This window comes from Periophthalmus magnuspinnatus, chromosome 17 (assembly GCF_009829125.3).
Source record: "Periophthalmus magnuspinnatus isolate fPerMag1 chromosome 17, fPerMag1.2.pri, whole genome shotgun sequence".
NCBI lineage: Eukaryota > Metazoa > Chordata > Actinopteri > Gobiiformes > Gobiidae > Periophthalmus > Periophthalmus magnuspinnatus.
The window spans coordinates 31466162-31485516 of NC_047142.1; the positions used below are offsets into that span (position 1 = coordinate 31466162).

Consider the following 19355-nt stretch of genomic DNA (forward strand, 5'->3'; position numbering starts at 1 on the left):
TTCCATCAGTCTTTGGAATGTAGGGGGAGCATTTGTCAGTCCCATTGGCATAACCTTAAACTGGTAGAGACCACTACCACTGTTGAATGCTGTTTTCTCCCTGTCTTGTGACTCAAGTTCGACTTGCCAATATCCACTGGATAGGTCCATTGTGCTGAACCAACAGGAGCCTGACAAGCTGTCAAGCGCCTCTGCTGGGCGTGGCAAGGGGTAAGAGTCCTTGATGGTGGCAGCATTAAGTTTACGGTAGTCTATACAAAACCTATAGGTGCCGTCCTTTTTCCGCACTAAAACAACCGGGGAGGACCAGGGGCTGTAACTCTCCTCAATGATGTCCTGTTCGAGGAGCTGCTGGACCTGCCTGTCTATCTCTGCTCGGATGTTTGGAGAGGCCCGGTATGCTCGCTGCTTAATGGGAGGGGTGTCGCCAGTCCTGATGCTATGCCTAACCAAGTCAGTACGGCCATAGTCTTGATCATGAGTACTAAACACGTCACAGTAAGATAAGAGTAAAGCCTGAAGCTTTTGTTTCTGGTCAGCAGTCAAAGCGGAGGTATCCAGGTTAACATCTGGCATTAACTGCTTAGTGGACTCAATCTGGGTAGTGACTGCGTCTACCTTTGTCTCAACTATGCAGTAGTCGTGGTCACCGTCTTGGCCTAAGGGATAAAAATCACCTAGTTTAGTATCACTGGGCACTTGTAAGTCAGAGGTAGTTGGATTCATGACCCTAACATAAGTCAACCCTGCCTGGACCGGAGTGACGGTACGTGCAGATAGTAATCCCTGGGAGCTGGGTGGTCCTGGTTCAATGACCCCTATATATTCGGCGTCCAAGTCAGGCACACCAATAGTGGGTTGAACTTTAGCTAGAACAGTCATTTGTGACATTGCAGGCACAAGGAGTGGTGTCACAGTAATGGCACTGCAACTCAAAGGGGCTGTCTCCATAGTAGACAAAAGTGGAACCTTGGCACGATTACCCAATTTGAGGATGCCTTCTTTCAAATCTAGAACAGCAAAATGTGCAAAAAGAAAGTCCCAGCCTAGTATGACAGGTTGTGTAACATTCCTGACTACCTGGACAGTGTGTGTGAACATTTCACTGCCCAACCTCAGGTTCACTGCGAGGGTGCCAAGATTGTCTAGGTAGTCACCAGTCACAGCCCTAGGGACAACTTGAGGTCGCTGTAATGGTTTTGTTCTCAGAGAGGGAATGGACATTCTAAACGCTTCACTAATCAGTGAGATGTCTGAGCCAGAATCTATGAATACTTTAGAAGCAACATTTTCAATAATGGCCAGTACATTTCGGGTGAATGTCTTATGTTTGGGTTGTTGAATTGATCTAGTGTGGGCCTCGTCACTAGGAGCAGACACTTGGCCCTCAGTGTCTACTGCCACTCGTTTCCCTGACTGTAGTAGTCGTCACTAAAGGTCACATGATGGTCTCTAGCATATTGTCTCGGTCTACCCCTGCCTGAGCGTGCTGAGGGGGATCTGGGTCTACCTTCATCATAAGTAGAGTTACGGTCATAGTCATGGTAAGGGAAGGACCTGTCACCATGGTAATGAGGACGCCATCTGTCTGGGCTGCGGGGTCTGGAGTGCCTCTCGTAGCTGGAGTGATGGTCCCGGTGAGGAGAAGGTGAAGAAGGTCCCGCAGACTGCCGACGATCACAACGGTCCGGTGACAGCCGACGATCGTGGTGGTCCGGTGAGCGCCTGGAAAAGCTGTAGTCGCTGTAGGACCTCCTGGACCGGTGATATGTGGGTGTAGTTGCGCGAGCATCTCGGACGGGAGACACAGATGGGGTGCGTTGATATCTCTCCCTGCCGCGGTCACCTCGGGAGTCACGTCTGGAAAAATCACTGTGGGGAGCATGACTATGTCTGGCATGGCTCACATCATGTCCTTGTAGCTTCAGAGAGCGAACATCTCTGGAAAGTTGCTTAATGGCATCAAGCAGTTCATCAGAGCAATCTACCTGGTTCTTTTCATGTTTGGTAGAGACCATGGCAGAAAGCGGCTCGTCTCTGGACGCAGGTGTTGAGGTATAGGATGTGTTAGTCAGTGGAAGTGGAGGAGGAAGTAGCCTCAAAGCCTCTTGTGCACGTTCCCATTTACATGCAACTGCCAGCGCGTCTTCCAATGTAGCTGCACCATGCTCGTGACATTTTGATTGAAGAATGGGGTCTAATCCGGCAACAAATCTTCTGAAGCGTTCCATGGCAATAGCAGGCTCTCCGTAGTTTGGAAAAGCTTCCAGCACTAACCTTGTGATTTCAGCAGCATAGACTTCTAATGGTTCTTTAGGCAGACGCTGTCTTGCATTAACAAAAGTTTGAAAATGCAGCAAAAATTCTTTCCTGCCAAAAACGTCATTGAGCTTGGCTGTACATTGGTCATAATCCAGTTGCACTGCTGGTGGCAAAGACAGCCAGTATGCTAACGCATCTCCACTAAGGCGAGTGGGAAGTATAGTAGCTATATCGAGCTTTTGTCCATCCGCGCAGGCTTTAACTGCAAGTTCCAGTCTGGTTTTCCATAGAGCAAAACTTTCTTTGTCCTTACCATCGCCGTGGAAACATGGCGGCAAATCCACTCGATAATGAACGACAGTCTGTGAGGCGTCCCGCTGCTGCGGAGCCGCGCCGGGCACATCAGCATCGCTGTGAGCACGTGCGCCGTTGTCCTCAACGTCGTTGTCCGGCTGCGGTTGCTGTTGCGACATATTGCAAACACTGTCCAGCTAAAACGAACAAGTGGAAACTCTGGGTCTGCACGAAAGTATCCGTAGACAGCAATATCGTATCTCCCGGACAAGTTATCCACCGCCGATGCTAGCTGACTGCCTTGGCTAAGTAGCATAGACAAAAACTAGCAAGAAAAACACCGCTGCCACCAGTCTGTAACCCTTATATTTTGATTTCACCAGTCTCTGGAGGCTGTGGATATGTCGGGTTACAGTTAGATATATTATGTGTTATCTTCTTCTTGCTGTTTCCCTTGCTACCCAAAAAAACCAACACGGCAGGACAGTGCGCCGCTCAACCGTTTTTATTCAGCAACTCTCAACTCTTCCCAACTTAACATGTGCGCGCCCTAATGCGCGTTCCTTGGTGCGCTCCCCAAAATGAGCTGTACCGAAACAAAACAATAGGAACCAAAATTATTATTAAGTAAATGTACCTTGCCCAACATAAAATAATAAATAAATATGAATTATTAATAAAATAAATACAAGGCAATAAACAAAATACTAATGTCCCCAAATTAATGTTAATACATAAAATAACATACATCAAATAAATGAAAGGTTACAATATTATATTATAATTATAAGGACTAATATTGAACCAATTTGTTCAGCAATGGTTAATTTATTGTAAATTATTAAATTATTTAACACAATTATTGCATGTATATGTTTATTGCCATTGTGCCTTTGGGCAAGACTCTTATCTGCCCTGCTTTGATAAGCTAGTGTAGCAATGTAATATAATGTGTCATTATCAGGATATTGGGGATTTTTTTTTTTTTTTTCACTTGTTGGAAAAAGCCCCTGACTTGGGACTTGCTTTAGATTTTAACATATTGATATAGATATTGCCAATATATCAGCCACAACAGCAAGAAAAAAACATATCAGCTAAGAAAATAAATATCAGATAAACTCCAAAATGTGCTAAACTAATGGAGCTCAACAAGTCTGTGCCATTTCTGGAAGTAAATTTTCCTTTCATTTTTCAAGGTGAATTTTGGAAAAAATTCAAATATTAAGAGTTCAAAGTCATCGCGAAGGCTAACCAGCTACGTGGTAACTAATATCCATAATGCGGTAGTTTTACCTTCAAAAAGCACATTTAAAACACAAGATTCTGCGAAATGCTTTAATAACTTTGCAGTTTATAAAATTTCAGAAACAGATTTTAAATAAAGTGACAGTTCTTGTGGCCATTAGTCACCACAGAGCTGAGTATCCCTGAGCAAGCTTTCAAACTTCTAATATATATATTTTTTTAGTCTATGGAAAAAATGAATGGGAAATTCATTTCTGGAACCAGGGGATGGGTGGTCACGGTTGAGCTCTATGTGATATAAAATTTATAACAAAAGTGCAGAAATAGCACTTTATACCATTACTTGAAATATTAAATTGCAAGTGCGTTCTTTGTCCTGCGTTTTAAATGTTTTCTTTTAATAAAATATGATATACTTGATATTCTAATTTTGCCCATCTCTAAATCAACAATTGCTATTTAATCAATTTTTCACACTAACATTTGAGATTGACCTCCCTAATCATCTGGAACTCCATCCTGTCCCTCCCCAGCGGCTGTACATTCCAGTGAACTACCGCTGGGCCAGTTTTTGGTGGTTCATGGTTCAGTACCTCTCATTTACCTGGGCAGTCTGTTCATTATCATCTGCCTCTCCTTCTTTCTGCTGGGCTCCTGGGACTACATACCATCTGTCTATGGATTCATGTAAGTTTACTGAGTTTTTTCTACATGATTTTTGTTACATTCAATTCCACACATTTTGAATGTTTTTAGTATCAAATTGACACAGCAACAAGACTATATAGAGAATTATGCTGCATTGCTTTCTAAATGTTTACAGAAAACAGTAGGAAACACTGATACCTGAGCAGTTCACTGGAAGATCATGTCCTGATTTATGTCATGAATAAAAACATATGGCAATGAACAGCTATTATTTTGTTCTCTGTTTAGTTCTTTGAAAGTCAATATTTTCCAAATATGTGCTACTTGATGTAAAAAATATAAGAATTGCACTCAGATAAGGCCATTATTTGATTTTATTCTTGCATTCATTTCTTCTCTCTCCTCCACAGTTTGTCTGTTCCAGACCTGACTCCAAACATCGGCCTCTTCTGGTATTTTTTCACTGAGATGTTCGAACACTTCAGGCTGTTCTTCAACTGTGATTTTCAAATCAATGTCTTCTTCTACACCATTCCTCTCTCAAATCAAACTCAAGTAAGTCATGTACTTCACCCTCAACAGTATGACAACTGACAGAATCACTTCAGGACAAATGCCAATATATAAATGTCAGCAGTTTTTAAGACTTTTACTCCTACTTATTATGTATTATATAACAGTGTAACTGTACTCTTAAGTAAAAGTTGTGGTTCTTTTTCTACAAGTGGCAAAAGTTTGTCATTTGTAGAAGAACCACAAGTTCATCAGCTTAGTGAAGATAGTTTGTTGTGATTGTTGTTGTTGTTGTTGTTGTTGTTGTTGTGATTTTGGGCGTTACAAAAATAAATGAATTGAATTGAATAGTTTGAGTGAAATGATAAGAATCTGTCTGCTGAAGGTGTGTTGATGGAGAACAACTTCATGTTGACCACCAGATGGCAGTATGCAATGGATAAAGTGTTTTGAGCTCTTTTGAGCCAATTCCTGTTTAGTGCTGGTTTAATGGTAAATGGTCACATTTTTCTATAGCGCTTTTCAAGGCACTCGAAGCACTTTACAACAAGGAACCACTCACCCATTCACACACAAGTGTACACGTGGGTGGGCGACGTGGGTTAAGTGTCTTGCCCAAGGACACAACAACAGCATTCATCTAGAATCGCACCGCCAACCTACTCAACCAATGACGTTTATGTTGAGAGCGGAATTTGAACCACCAAACTTTGGATCGGTGGATCGGTGGACAAACACTCTACGTGGTTAGTGGTTAAAGTGGGTAAAGTGTCTTTCTCAAGGGAAACTTTGCAGCTATGGGATAGTTGTTCTACCATAGGATCCAATGTCTTTGTATAGATATGTCAGAATACTTGTTATACCATTGATGCTGATTATATCATAAGTATTTAATTTATCTTTGCACTTATGTTATTGTTTCAGTTTTAACATTTTCATCTTTTGCTCACAAAAAATACAATTTCTCTCTTAATATGATGCATTAATATCGTGTCATTACGTCACTGTGACTATTTTTGGTATATTTCACAAAAAATATATGGCAGCATTAATTAGTATTGCCATATCATATGGTAAATGGTCACATTTTTCTATAGTGCTTTTCCACCTTCAAGGCACTCAAAGCGCTTTACAACCACTCTTTACCACTCACCCATTCACACTGTACGCAGACACTGAGGGCAAGGTGGGTTAAGTGTCTTGCCCTCTGTGAGCTAGAATCACACCGCCAACCAGATCAGTGGATCTGACCGCTCAACCAATGATGTTTATGTCGAGAGCACCAACCTTCAGATCAGTGGACAAACACTCTACCAACTGAGCTACTGTCGTTGTAATCACGAGTGATTATGATTTCTTATTACTGTTTTATAGTTTTTACTCACTGTTGTATTGGCTAATTTGAAATCTGTTTGTTTTTATCAGGGAGCACCCAGTGTTCCTGATGTTCATGCAGTTGGCCGTGATGTCCATCTTTAAATCTTACCCCACAGTGGGAGGCATAGCTCTGTACCTGTCCCTCCTCCCACTCTGGAGCCACCTACACAGATGTGAGGGCTTAAAATAACTCGCTGTTTATTCATTAATCACACACGTTCACCTTTAGATGGAGGCGGTTGTAGGGAGTTCTGGAAAGACAAAATATTAAAGTAAAATAATAGAGATCCTAAGCTCATTACTGTGTTAAAGAGGGGGAATTATGTAGTATATATATATATATATATAGCTTTTAACTATGTAATAATATTGATAATATTGTTCCCTCATCAAAAGCACATATCTTAAGAAGCTTTTCAGTAATTTACCAATCTCTTCTGAGCCTCCTAATGAAACTTCTTTACAGTTAGCTGTGAGATTCCATTAGGCCAAAAGTCTACATCATCCACGCATGATAGAATACTGTACATAACAACTTGACAAACCTGAAGTGATGTGCAGTAGTTTTATTAGCGGGATGCACACTGATTGTTTTATGAAAGCGCTCTAAAGAGGGACTTGGCACAGAGACCAAAAACAAAAGTGAAACAAAAGAAACCTTTTTGGTAAATACAGCATTTTCAAAACAATAAAAGGGAACATGGTGATCCAAATATGTTATGCGTTACTGGTAATACCCTGTAGAAGTAGAATACCCCCTCTAGTCAACACTACAACATTGTATTCTGCCCTCCAAATTCACATTCTACAATTTGAAACCTCCATTTAAGGGAAGCGATTTGATACTGCTAATTTATTTATTGATTATTTTGACCTGTTTTCACATTTTTCTTTTATATTGAATATTCCAAAGAGCATCAGAATAATATTTAAACTGTTTGAGATGGAAACATTGATTCTGAATTATTGTGCTTTGTAATCAAATGTACTCTGTCTCTCCTCAGTCCTGAGAAACATCTTCCTGGTCACATGTGTGCTGATCGCCTGCTCTGCTCTGTTCCCTGTGCTGTGGCATCTGTGGATCTACTCTGGCAGTGCCAACTCCAACTTTTACTACGCCATTACACTACTGTTCAATGTGGCTCAGGTGAAGCATAAGTAAATCAGAATGTAAATCACCTTTCAAGATATTGAAAGTGTACTGCATGGTAGTAAGCTGCTTCTGTAGCCACAACTGCCTTGGGCTGGACTGACAGAAGTGAGGCTGCTTAAGGCAAATACCAGTGCTCCGCTCTGAGCAGGACTTGATCCACTGTGTGTTTTTGTGGACATATATTCTGACTTCAGACCCACAGATGTTTTAGCTTATGTTTCTGTGGATTCTGAGTTTAGCGCAAATTAGAAGTAGTCAAAGTATGTTTGCATGTTTTTTTGTTTTGTTTTTTTTAGCTGTCAATAATATTTGTGTTAGTATTCATTCTGTTGAGGGTGAAGTACATTCAATCCTTGGATTGTTTCAATATGATCATTTCGACCCAAGAATTGCACAGTATTCTATACACCAAAACTAATGTAAAAATGTATATATTTTTTAATTGGATTGATCAGTTTTATTTCATACACCTGGTACAGCGATTGGTGCTCTTGCCTCAGAGCAGAAGTTCTCATTCCCAGACGGTGGGTGGGGGGCATGGTCTCCCTGTCCCTGCATAGGTTTCCTCGGGGTGCCTTGGTTTCTTATCACTGAAAGCATTTACAATGTTTTAATGAGATTTTTATCTCATGGCGGTCTTTTGGCAGACATTGTGACCCCTGTATTCACTGTAATATAAAATATTGTCTATTTATATTATTCATTTTGTAGATTCTCCTGGTGTCAGACTACTTCTACGCCTTCTTACGGAGAGAGGACCACCTCACGTATGGACTTTACCTGAAGAAGAAGGATGGGTCAGAGGCCACACTCATTTTAAAATAACTCTTAAAGACCTCTTCAGTCACATTTGACCAAGCAGACCAGCCAGTGGACAGCACAGGCGAGTATTATCCTGTAAGGGAATGGCATTTCACCACACAGGACGAAATTATACCAAACTCCTGGAACGGTGTTGGTGGAAGATGCTGGTAGACTGAACGTATTAAGCCCAACAAAAATGTGGGATGTAGACTATGCCTTTTTTACTTTGACATGTTTGTAACTTCCTCTACATAAACATATATATAATGCCAGGGTTTTATTTTGAAAACCTTCCTTCCTTCTTGCAAGATGTTGTTGTTGTCAGTTTATGCTGAAATAATTCCTGGAAACTAAGTTGTGTGCACAATATTTTTTTGTTTTCCACCAGTTCTTTTGAATCAACACTGGACGTTTTTACTCATAGGAATGTTGTTACGAATGTTCAAATTTCAGCAATTTATTATAGTCTCTTACATGATTTAATACATTGTTTAAAGAAGGGTATTAAGCAAAATCTACTTTATGAAGCTTTCTACCATGTTATAGCATTCCCTCATCAAAAACATGAGGTTTTAGGTGTCATCCGTGCATGTTTCATTCATTTTGTGATCTCACCTGGACACGATTTGAACCCTCCTTCCGGTTAGCAGTATGATCCCACCCAATGGTCAGGCCATGTAACCATACTCCCACACGACAATGAAACAAGACACAAAACAAGACAAACCTGATGCAATAAGCAGTAGTTTCATTAGTGGAATGCATGCAGATTGTAATGTAATTGCGCTTTAAAGGAGGAGAGACTTGGCGTGGGGAACAAAGGACTGTAAAAATTATTAAACATGATATGTTGATTTTGGCTGATATAGCATTTTAACAAAACAACAAAAGGTAACATGGTGATCTAAGTAAGTTATGTTTTAGCAATGAATATACCATAGAAGTTACCTTGAAAACCGTGTGCCTTTACGTCATCAAATATAATTGTCCTGCATAATTCTAGGCCCTTTTTCTTCTTACTGCCAAACTGGAATATTATTGTAAACAAAAATGAGGAAAATACCATTTTAAAATGCGCTGCATGTGTCTTTTCAATACCCAATTTTAACATTGACCTAAAAATAATGGATTTTTCATGCTTAAAGATATACCTTTATTCGTCTTAATTATAATGTCTTTTGGTACTTGGGGAACTAATGGTTAAGATTGTATTAACATTGATTTTTGAACACATATAATATTCAACCACTTTAATTCAAAATAACAGCTCTTGTTGCAAATTTTACTATGCTATAATTACTGTACTGTTTAATTAGATTTTTTTTCTCAAATACAAATTTATGTCCCCTTGTTTTTGTGAAGGCTAGTGAATGAATGAATGAATGATGATGTAATATTTATTTTGCTGCACTGTAAAGAGATTTATTTTGTGTTTGCTGTTTTGATACTGTTGCTTTAAAAAATAAATTAATAAATGTTGGGTTTATTAAAACATTTACTAATAATTATGATTTAAAAAAAACATTTGTTTGCCACAGCTTTGTATTTAAATGTAAGTGCTTGTCTCCTGTGGAACATTCCTGACAAGGCAGACAAGCAGTTGGCACCAGTGGATCCAGCAGAGGAAAAGTTATATTGCAACTCTAATCCTAGTGTAGTTTTTATCAGTGAAGAATACTGCTCCATAGGCACATTCAGTGGTGCACACGTGGGTGATTCCATGGGTTACCCGAGCTAAACACATGTACATGAGCTCAGAGTGGGAGATAATTTCCCATTTGTACCTTCCTGGTTTGGGTAGCAGGGAAATAATTGCTAAAATCATACTTTTGGCAAAGTCTGGAAGCCATATAAAAAATATAAAATTGAAAGAAATGGAGACAGGACATTCTGAAAAAAACTTCCTGTCCAGGGAGCTTTAATGGCTCATTTTATTTATCTTTCACTTTCACTGTATGTATTGATTAGATAAGATGATAGATTGATTTTATTCATGTGTCAAATATTGCATTGTTGACTTGTATATTGTGTCAAGATGGAAACTGATCAGACACATGGGAATATAACTGTAGAATGAACAACTTAAGATTCAAATTGCAAATGTTTAAATGCCTTTATTTGACCAAAACGTCTCACTGCAGAAGCCAAACTGATATGCAACACTCTTGATTGCAATTCTTCACAGTATTCATCTGGGACAGCTCTCACCTAGGCCATGATAATCTATTGGTTTGCTTTAGTCTTGTACTTTCTTCCTCGTGATTGGTCCAGTGGCTCCAGGACCTTCTTGCTGTGAGGCTAGTATGTTATTCCACATTTGTACCAACTGTATTTCTGCTTTATAAATGTCTATGCATTTTTGTGAGCTGTAGCCTCTCTCCCATCTTAAGTCTATTCTGCCCCTGACTATGACCTCTGTGGGATCAAAGGTCATATGACTTTGTCCCTATCCTCCTGAATTAATACCACCCTGGTTTGTTGAGATATAATGGGTTTGAGAAGACATTAGGCTTGATCAGATTGGTGAAATGTCTTAAAGTACTACATGGGAATCTTCTCTTTTGTTACTTTTAGAGACCATGCCTGCAATAGCAACTATTGTGGCTGCTGTTACTGTACTTATAAAATCAAACTTGTGATGAATTAATATAAAAAAACAAAGAAAATTTAATTTTGTCAACTGGACAAAAGTTTTAGAGAGAAGACATTTTGACATTTCATCTAAGAGACTTCTTGAGTTCTGGTCCGGTTACTTATAAGACACTGCCAGTAGACTTTTTGAATAAAAAAAATAAAAAAATCTGTGTTTTAAATGTGCTTTTTGGACTCGATCATTGTTGAGCTCCATATCTTAATTTCATTTTACAATTATCCCTCATAATAACGTGGATCACGTCACTGTTTCGCAGATTTTTTTGTGTGCAATTTTGCATGTTTTTTTTTTTTACAGTGTATGAACTCACATTGTGTTCTGTGTCCTGATTGACAAAGGGACTGTAGACCATCTCCTCTGTGCTGTGTCTCCTGTACTGTACAGAATGTGTTCAACTTGCCAAATTTATATAAATGTTCGTTCGCTAGCAGTGTGACTCTGTAGTGCTGTATGTTTGCAAGTTTTCTCCCCAACAAAATTAACAATGTCGATGAAACGTTCTGCACCAACAAAAGTACCTACCTAGGTTTGAACTATAAGAGTGTTTAAACAAGAGAAATGTGAGAAAATGTCTGAGAAAAGTGTAGAAAGTGTTTGGTGAGGGGTTTTACAGCCTTAAAACATATATAATTGTAAAAGAATAAAGCTGACTGCTTTGCAACCTCTGAGATAAACAAAGGACCACTGTATTTATTTCGAGCAGATTAATGAAAAAATGTATTTCAGATTAATGAACTAAAATTTAAGACCCTAAGTTATTATCTTGATATTCTTCCATTAGAACATAAATTCAATGCTTTGTTTAAGCTTCCTTTCACACATACAGTTGTAATGACTGACAGGGAGACCAAAGAGACAGAACTCAGGGAGCAGTTTAACAATGTTTATTTTACAGGTTTAAAATGTGCGAATGAAGGTAGAATGATTGCAGTAGTCCAGAAGTAGATCTTGGGCAGCGGGGTCAGAGACAAGGTGAGCAGTACTGGTTGTGGAGAGCTGGGTCCAGGGAGCGGGATCTGATGAGGAGCAAAAACATCCAACTTAGAAATGAGTGTCAAAATGCAAAAACATGAGATTGAGCCAAGCGGAGCTGTACCACTGGACACGCAGAGTGTTCGGTCCTGGCTCCCTTTGTCCTCCCCAGCAGCTTGATTGGCAGTTAGTTGCAGGTGTGCATGGGAGGAACCCAAGTCTCCGTCCAGCTCCAGGCTCTGACGCAGAAAGCAGAAGGAAAACAGCACAAAACACAAGCCAGACTGGGATCTTGACACATACATAAGAGTGATCTGCCCTTGAGTCATATTTTGGATAGCCTAAACAATTATGCAACCTGACCAGAATTGAAAAAGCCTCTAGAATGCGCGGCAAAATGTCTTCACTCTAAAGCTTTGTCCAGTTGACAGAAAGCCCCTGAAATCCATAGCAGGGCTGGGAGCAAACTCACGGGATACTACTCTGCCACTAGTTTGATCTTAATCTTATGTTAGTATAGTCCAGGTTTAGTCCGGGTGCTCTGGGGCTCCGCTGGGAAAACAGCTGGAGCAACTATGACCAAACACACGAATCCCTGTTACACAGAGACAGTGAGCCATTCCTGGGAGACTCAGGGAGGTACACTCCTGGCCTCTTACCCAGGGACAGTGAGCCATTCCTGGGTTAGACAAGGATAGTTGGGACCTTGGTCCTCTAGCTCTAGGTCGAACACTCCTGGCCTCTTACCCTAGTGTCCGGCCCTCCTGGCCTCTACCCAGGGAGAGTGAGCCTGGCCTTGGGAGCTGGCAGACTGGGGCACCGCCAGTAGGGACCATCCTGATCCAGAACACACTGAGAATGAGCCAATCCTGGCTTAAACAATTTAGGCTGGTCCCCTGGTTCTCTGCTTCCAGGCGGAGAGGGACCATCATGGCCCCCAAGCCAGGAAGAATGGGCCATTCCTGGTTTGCTGAAGGCAGGCTGGGACCGGGTTCTCCACGTCCAGGGGGAGTGTCCTGACCCCCCAACCCAAGGACAGAGAGCCTGGCCTTTGATACTGAAGGCCCCATAGCCCCTAACCATAACCCTAGGGTAAAAGGCCAGGATTGGCTCATTCTCCATGAGTCCTGGATCAAAATGGGACCCGAAAAATTGTGAACTATGCCTAGGCAAGGCAAAGCCAGAGGAAACGTTGGTGGAGGCCCGCAGCAGTCCTGACGTGCAAATCGGTTGTCCGACCTGGGTATAGGGGCCAAAGACTAATCAAACCACCTAGTAGCTGGCTCCTTCTGAAGTCTCCCTCAGTACCGCTGGTGCTCAATGTCTCGCAGTTTTATCTGGTAAAGTGAATGATTAGGCTTCTTGGGGCCGAAACAATCTCAACCTGTTCTCAAACTTTAAATGTGTAAGAAACTTGACTTGCTGGCTTGGAGCTTGGCGTGGAATGCAAGTCCCCTACTGGGCCACTTTTGGTAAGCAGAACGGGCACTGCGGGATGAACCGAATGCCAGATTAAGGCGCCCAATGTCAACGCTTATCAGACCCCAGAAATGGCTCATTCTCCATGGTTGCGGGATCGGGATGCCCCCCCTGGAGGTGGAGGGCTGAGGCGCCAGCCTGCGTTCAGTGGCCCAGGGGTGGCTCATTCTTTCTGGGTGGGGGACCAGGTTGTTTCCCCTTCCTTGTGGGTGTGGGGGATGTTTTCCTCCTGAAGGTGGAGAACTAGGGCACCACCCTGCCTGCAGTAGTCCAGAATTGGCTCATTCTTCCTGTGTAATGGCACGGGTTGTTCCTCCTCCCCTGGAGGTGGAGAATCAGGGGACCAGCATAAATTGTCAGAGCCAGGATTGGCTCATTCTCCATGGGTACTGGATCAAGATGGGACCTGAAAGATGGTGAGCTATACCTGGGCAGGGCGAAGCCAGAGGAAACTCTGGCCCGCAGCGGTCCTAACATGCAAGTCAGTTGTCCGACCTGGGTATAGGGGCCAAAGACTAATGGAGCCATCTAGTAGCTGTTTTCCTCCCTCAGGGCCGCTGGCACTCGATGTCTTGCAGTTTTATCTGGTAAAGCGAATGATTAGAGGTCTTGGGACTGACACAATCTCAACCTATTCTCAAACTTTAAATGGGTAAGAAGCATGGCTCACTGGCTTGGAGCTGGGCGTGGAATGCGAGCCGCCTAGAGGGCCACTTTTCGTAAGCAGAACTGGCGTTGCAGGATGAACCAATCGCCAGGTTAAGGCGCCCAGTGCCGACAATCATCAAACCCCAGAAAAGATGTTGGTTGATATAGACAACAGGACCATGGCCATGTATGTCTGAATCCGCTGAGGAGTGTGTAACAACTCACCTGTGGAATCAACTAGCCCTGAAAATGGATGGCACTGGAGCGTCGGCCCATAATGGGCCATCACTGGCAAGAGGAGCCGCGAGGGCCGCTGCGGAGAGCATGGAGGCCTACGGCGCGGGTCCGGGCGGAGCCACCGCGGGTGCAGATCTTGGTAGTAGTAGCAAATATTCAAAAGAGAACTTTGAAGGCCAAAGTGGAGAAGGGTTGTGAACAGCAGTTGAACATGGGTCAGTCGGTCCTAAGAGATGGGCAAACGCTGTACGGAAGGGTGGGGAGATGACCTACGTTGCCCCTGGCCGATCAAAAGTGAGTCGGGATACCCAAATCTGGAGTGACCAGGATGTTCACCCTTCCTTGTAAGTGTAGAGCCTGGGCATCAGCTTGAACTGCTTTAGCCAGGAATGGCTCCAGTGGCGCCAGGGGGAGCAGCCTGGCTCCCCATCCAGGAGAAGGAAGCCACCCATCGGCCGCTAAGGGCAGGCTGGGGCCGTGGCCTCCCACTGATCCAGCACCCATGGAGAACGAGCCAGTCCAAGCCCAGATAATCCACTCTGATCCCTTGGCCTCCGCCTCCACCAACCAGGGGGAGGGGGAGAACACCGGCTCCCCACCCAGAAGGAAAGAGCCATCCCCGGCCAGGCAGGCTGAGCAAGCTCCCAGGGAGAGCGAGCCACCCCTGGGCAAACCAATCCAAGCTGATCCCCAGGCCCACACCCACAAAGAATGAACTATCTCTGGTGGACCACTGAATGCAGGCTGGTGCCCCAGCCTTCCACCTCCACGGAGGCATCCCGATCCAGCACCAATGGAGAATGAGCCAATCCTGGCCCAGACACCCCATGCTCAGCCTGCCTGGATGGGGATGGCTCATGTTTCTCCTACCTTGTGGGTGTGGAGCCTGGGGATCAGCTTGAATTGGTTTGGCGGGAGGTGGCTCGCTCTCCCTCGGTGCTTGATCAGCCTGCCATGCCAGGGGTGGCTTTTTCTTTCTTAGGGGGGACAGGTTTCTCCCCCTCCCCCTGGGGGTGGGTGGCCTGGGAGCTAGCATGGATTGTCTGGGCCGGGATTTGCTCATTCTCCATGGGTGCTGGATCGAGGCGTCCACCACTGGGGTGGGGGGCCGGGGCGCCAGCCTGCCCTCGGTGGCCCGGGGGTGGCCCTTTCCTTCTGGGTGGGGGCTTGGGTTCCGCCCCTCCCCCTGGGGGCGAGGGGCCGGGGGAACAGCATGTATACTTTGGGCCAGGATTGGCTCGGTCTCCATGGGTGCCGGATCAGGACTTTCTCCCCTGGAGGTGGGGGGCTGGGGCGCCAGTCTTCCTTCAGCGGCATGATGGTGGCTCATTCTTCTTGGGCTCGGGGCTGGGATGCACCTCCTGCGCCTGGGCTGGAGGACAAGCATGGGGTGTCTGGGCCAGGATTGGCTCATTCTCCATTGGTGCTGGATCGGAATGCCTCCATGGAGGTGGAAGGCTGGGGCACCAGCCTGCATTCAGTGGCCCACCAGAGATAGTTCATTCCTTGTGGGTGTGGGCCTGGGGAACAGCTTGGATTGGTTTGCCCATGGGGGGGTCACTCTCCCTGGGTGCTTCTTCGTCTCCGTCTCCGTCCAGCTCCAGGCTCTGACTCAGAAAGCAGAAGGAAAACAGCACAAAACACAAGCCGACCAGGCAGGCTGAAGAAGAACCCAGGGAGAGCGAACCACCCCTGGGCAAACCAATCCAAGCTGATCCCCAGGCCCACACCCACAAGGAATGAACTATCTCTGGTGGGCCACTGAATGCAGGCCAGCCTTCCACCTCCACGGAGGCATCCCGATCCAGCACCAATGGAGAATGAGCCAATCCTGGCAAAGACACCCCATGCTCAGCCTGCCTGGATGGGGATGGCTCTTTCTTTCTGGGTGGGGGGCCGAGAATCTCCCCCTCCCTCTTGGGGCGGAGGGCCGGGGGTTCAGCATGGATTGTCTGGGTCAGGATTGGCTTATTCTCCATGGGTGCTGGATCGAGATGTTGCCCCTGAAGGTGGAGGGCTGGGGTGCTGGTCTGCATTCAGTGGCCCAGAGGTGGCTCATTGTTTCTGGGTGGGGGACCAAGATGTTTCTCCTACCTTGTGGGTGTGGAGCCTGTGGATCAGCTTGAATTGGTTTGGCGGGAGGTGGCTCGCTCTCCCTCGGTGCTTGATCGGCCTGCCTTACCAGGGGTGGCTTTTTCTTTCTTAGGGAGACAGGTTTCTCCCCCTCCCCCTAGGGGTGGGTGGCCTGGGGGCTAGCATGGATTGTCTGAGCCGGGATTTGCTCATTCTCCATGGGTGCTGGATCGAGGCGCCCACCACTGGGGTGGGGGGCCGGGGCGCCAGCCTGCCCTCGGTGCCCCGGAGGCGGCTCTTTCCTTCTGGGTGGGGGGCCGGGATTCCCCCCCTCCCCCTGGGGGCGAGGGGCCGGGGGAACAGCATGTATTGTCTGGGCCAGGATTGGCTCAGTCTCCATGGGTGCTGGATCAGGGCTTTCTCCCCTGGAGGTGGGAGGCTGGGGCGCCAGCCTTCCTTCAGCGGCATGAGGGTGGCTCATTCTTCTTGGGTGGGGGGCTGGGATGCTCCTCCTGCGCCTGGGCTGGAGGGCCAGCATGGGGTGTCTGGACCAGGATTGGCTCATTCTCCATTGGTGCTGGATCGGGATGCCTCCGTGGAGATGGAAGGCTGGGGCACCAGCCTGCATTCAGTGGCCCACCAGAGATAGTTCATTCCTTGTGGGTGGGGATCAGCTTGGATTGGTTTGCCCAGGGGTGGTTCGCTCTCCCTGGGTTCTTCTTCAGCCTGCCTGGTCGGGGATGGCTCTTTCCTTCTGGGTGGGGGGCCGGGGTTCTCCCCCTCCCTCTGGGGGTGGGGGCCGAGGGATTAGAGTGGATTATCTGGGCTGGGACTGGCTCGTTCTCCATGGATGCTGGATCGAGGTGTTCCCCCCTCGGGGTAGGGGGCCAGGGCTCCAGCCTGCCCTTTGTGGCCCAGGAGTGGCCCTTTCCTTCTGGGTCGGGGGCCGAGGTTCCCCCCCTCCCCCTCGGGGCGAGAAACTGGGGGACCAGCATGTATTGTCTGGGCCAGGATTGGCTTGTTCTCCATGGGTGCTGGATCGGGATGTCGCCCCTGAAGGTGGAGGGCTGGGGCGCTGGTCTGCATTCAGTGGCCCAGGGGTGGCTTGCTCTCCCTGGGTGCTTGATCGGCCTGCCATGCCAGGGGTGGCTTTTTATTTCTTGGGGAGCCGGGGTTCCACCCTTCCCCCTGGGGGCGAGGGGCTAGGGGAACAGCATGTATTGTCTGGGCCAGGATTGGCTCGTTCTCCATGGGTGCTGGATCACGGCTTTCTCCCCTGGAGGTGGGGGGCTGGGGTGCCAGCCTGCCTTCAGCGGCCCGGGGATGGGCCTTGCTCAGCCTGCCTGGCTGGGGATGGCTCTTTCCTTCTGGGTGGGGTGCCGGGGTTCTCCCCCTCCCCCTAGGAGCAGAGGGCCGGGGATCCAGCATGGATCGTCTGGGCCGGGATTTGCTCATTCTCCATGGGTGCTGGATCAGGATGTGGCCCCTGAAGGTGGAGGGCTGGGGCATTGGCCTGCATTCAGTGGCCCAGAGATGGCTCATTGTTTCCGGGTGGGGGACCAAGATATTTCTCCTTCCTTGTGGGTGTGGAGCCTGGGAATCAGCTTGAATTGGTTTGGCTGGAGGTGACTCCATGGGCGCTGGATCAAGGCGCCCCACCCAGAAGGAAAGGACCACCTTCGGGGCACCGAAGGCAGGCTGGCGCCCTGGCCCCCCACCCCCAGGGGTGGCCACCTCGATCCAGCACCCATGGAGAATGAGCAAATCCCGAGCCTGACAATACATGCTAGCCCCCAGGCCACCCATCCTTAGAGGGAGGGGGAGAAACCTGTCCCCCCCCTTACAGCAAGAAAAAGCCAACCCTGGCATGGCAGGCCGATCAAGCACCCAGGGAGAGCGAGCCACCTCCAGCCAAACCAATTAAAGCTAATCCTCAGGCCCACACCCACAAGGAATGAACTATGTCTGGTGGGCCACTGAATGCAGGCTGGTGCCCCAGCCTTCCACCGCCACGGAGGCATCCCGATCCAGCACCAATGGCCAATCCTGCCCCAGACACCCCACGCTGGCCGCTGAAGGCAGGGTGACACCCCAGCCCCCCACTTCCAGGGGAGAAAGCCGTGATCCAGCACCCATGGAGAATGAGCCAATTCTGGCCCAGAAAATACATGCTGTTCCCCTGGCCCCTCGCCCCCAATGGGAAGGGGGGAACCCCGGCCTCCTAGTTAAGAAAAAGCCACCCCTGGCATGGCAGGCCAATCAAGGACCCAAGGAGAGCGAGCCACCTCCAGCCAAACCAATTCAAGCTGATCCCCAAGCTCCACACCCACAAGGAAGGAGAAACATCTTGGTCCCCCACCCAGAAAGAATGAGCCACCCCTGGGCAGGCAGGCTGAGCAAGCACCCAGGGAGAGCGAGCCACCCCTGGGCAAACCAATCCAAGCTGATCCCCAGGCCCACACCCACAAGGAATGAACTATTTCTGGTGGGCCACTGAATGCAGGCTGGTGCCCCAGCCTTCGACCTCCATGGAGGCATCCCGATGCAGCACCAATGGAGAATGAGCCAATCCTGGCCCAGACATCTCATGCTGGCCCTCCAGCCCAGGCGCAGGAGGAGCATCCCAGCCCCCCATCAAGAAGAATGAGCCAACCCCGGGCCGCTGAAGGCATGCTGGCGCCCCAGCCCCCCACCTCCAGGGGAGAAAGCCCTGATCCAGTACCCATGGAGACCGAGCCAATCCTGACCCAGACAATACATGCTGGTCCCCCGTCCCCTCGCCCCCAGGAAGAGGTGGGGGGAACCCCAGCCCCCCACCCAGAAGGATAGGGCCACCTCCGGGGCACCGAGGGCAGGCTGGCGCCCCGGCCCCCCACGCCCGTGGTGGCCGCCTCGATCCAGCACCCATGGAAAATGAGCAAATCACGGCCCAGACAATCCATGCTTGACCCCAGGCCACCCACCCCCAGGGGGAGGGGGAGAAACCTGCCCCCC

At 47.1% G+C, this 19355-nt stretch overlaps 1 pseudogene; it reads left to right on the plus strand.

Annotated features, from left to right (window-relative positions):
- Nucleotides 1-3697: 3697 nt before the first annotated feature.
- LOC117384852 (phosphatidylinositol glycan anchor biosynthesis class U protein-like) lies at nt 3698-8320 on the plus strand (annotated as a pseudogene).
- The last annotated feature ends 11035 nt before the right edge of the window (nt 8321-19355 follow it).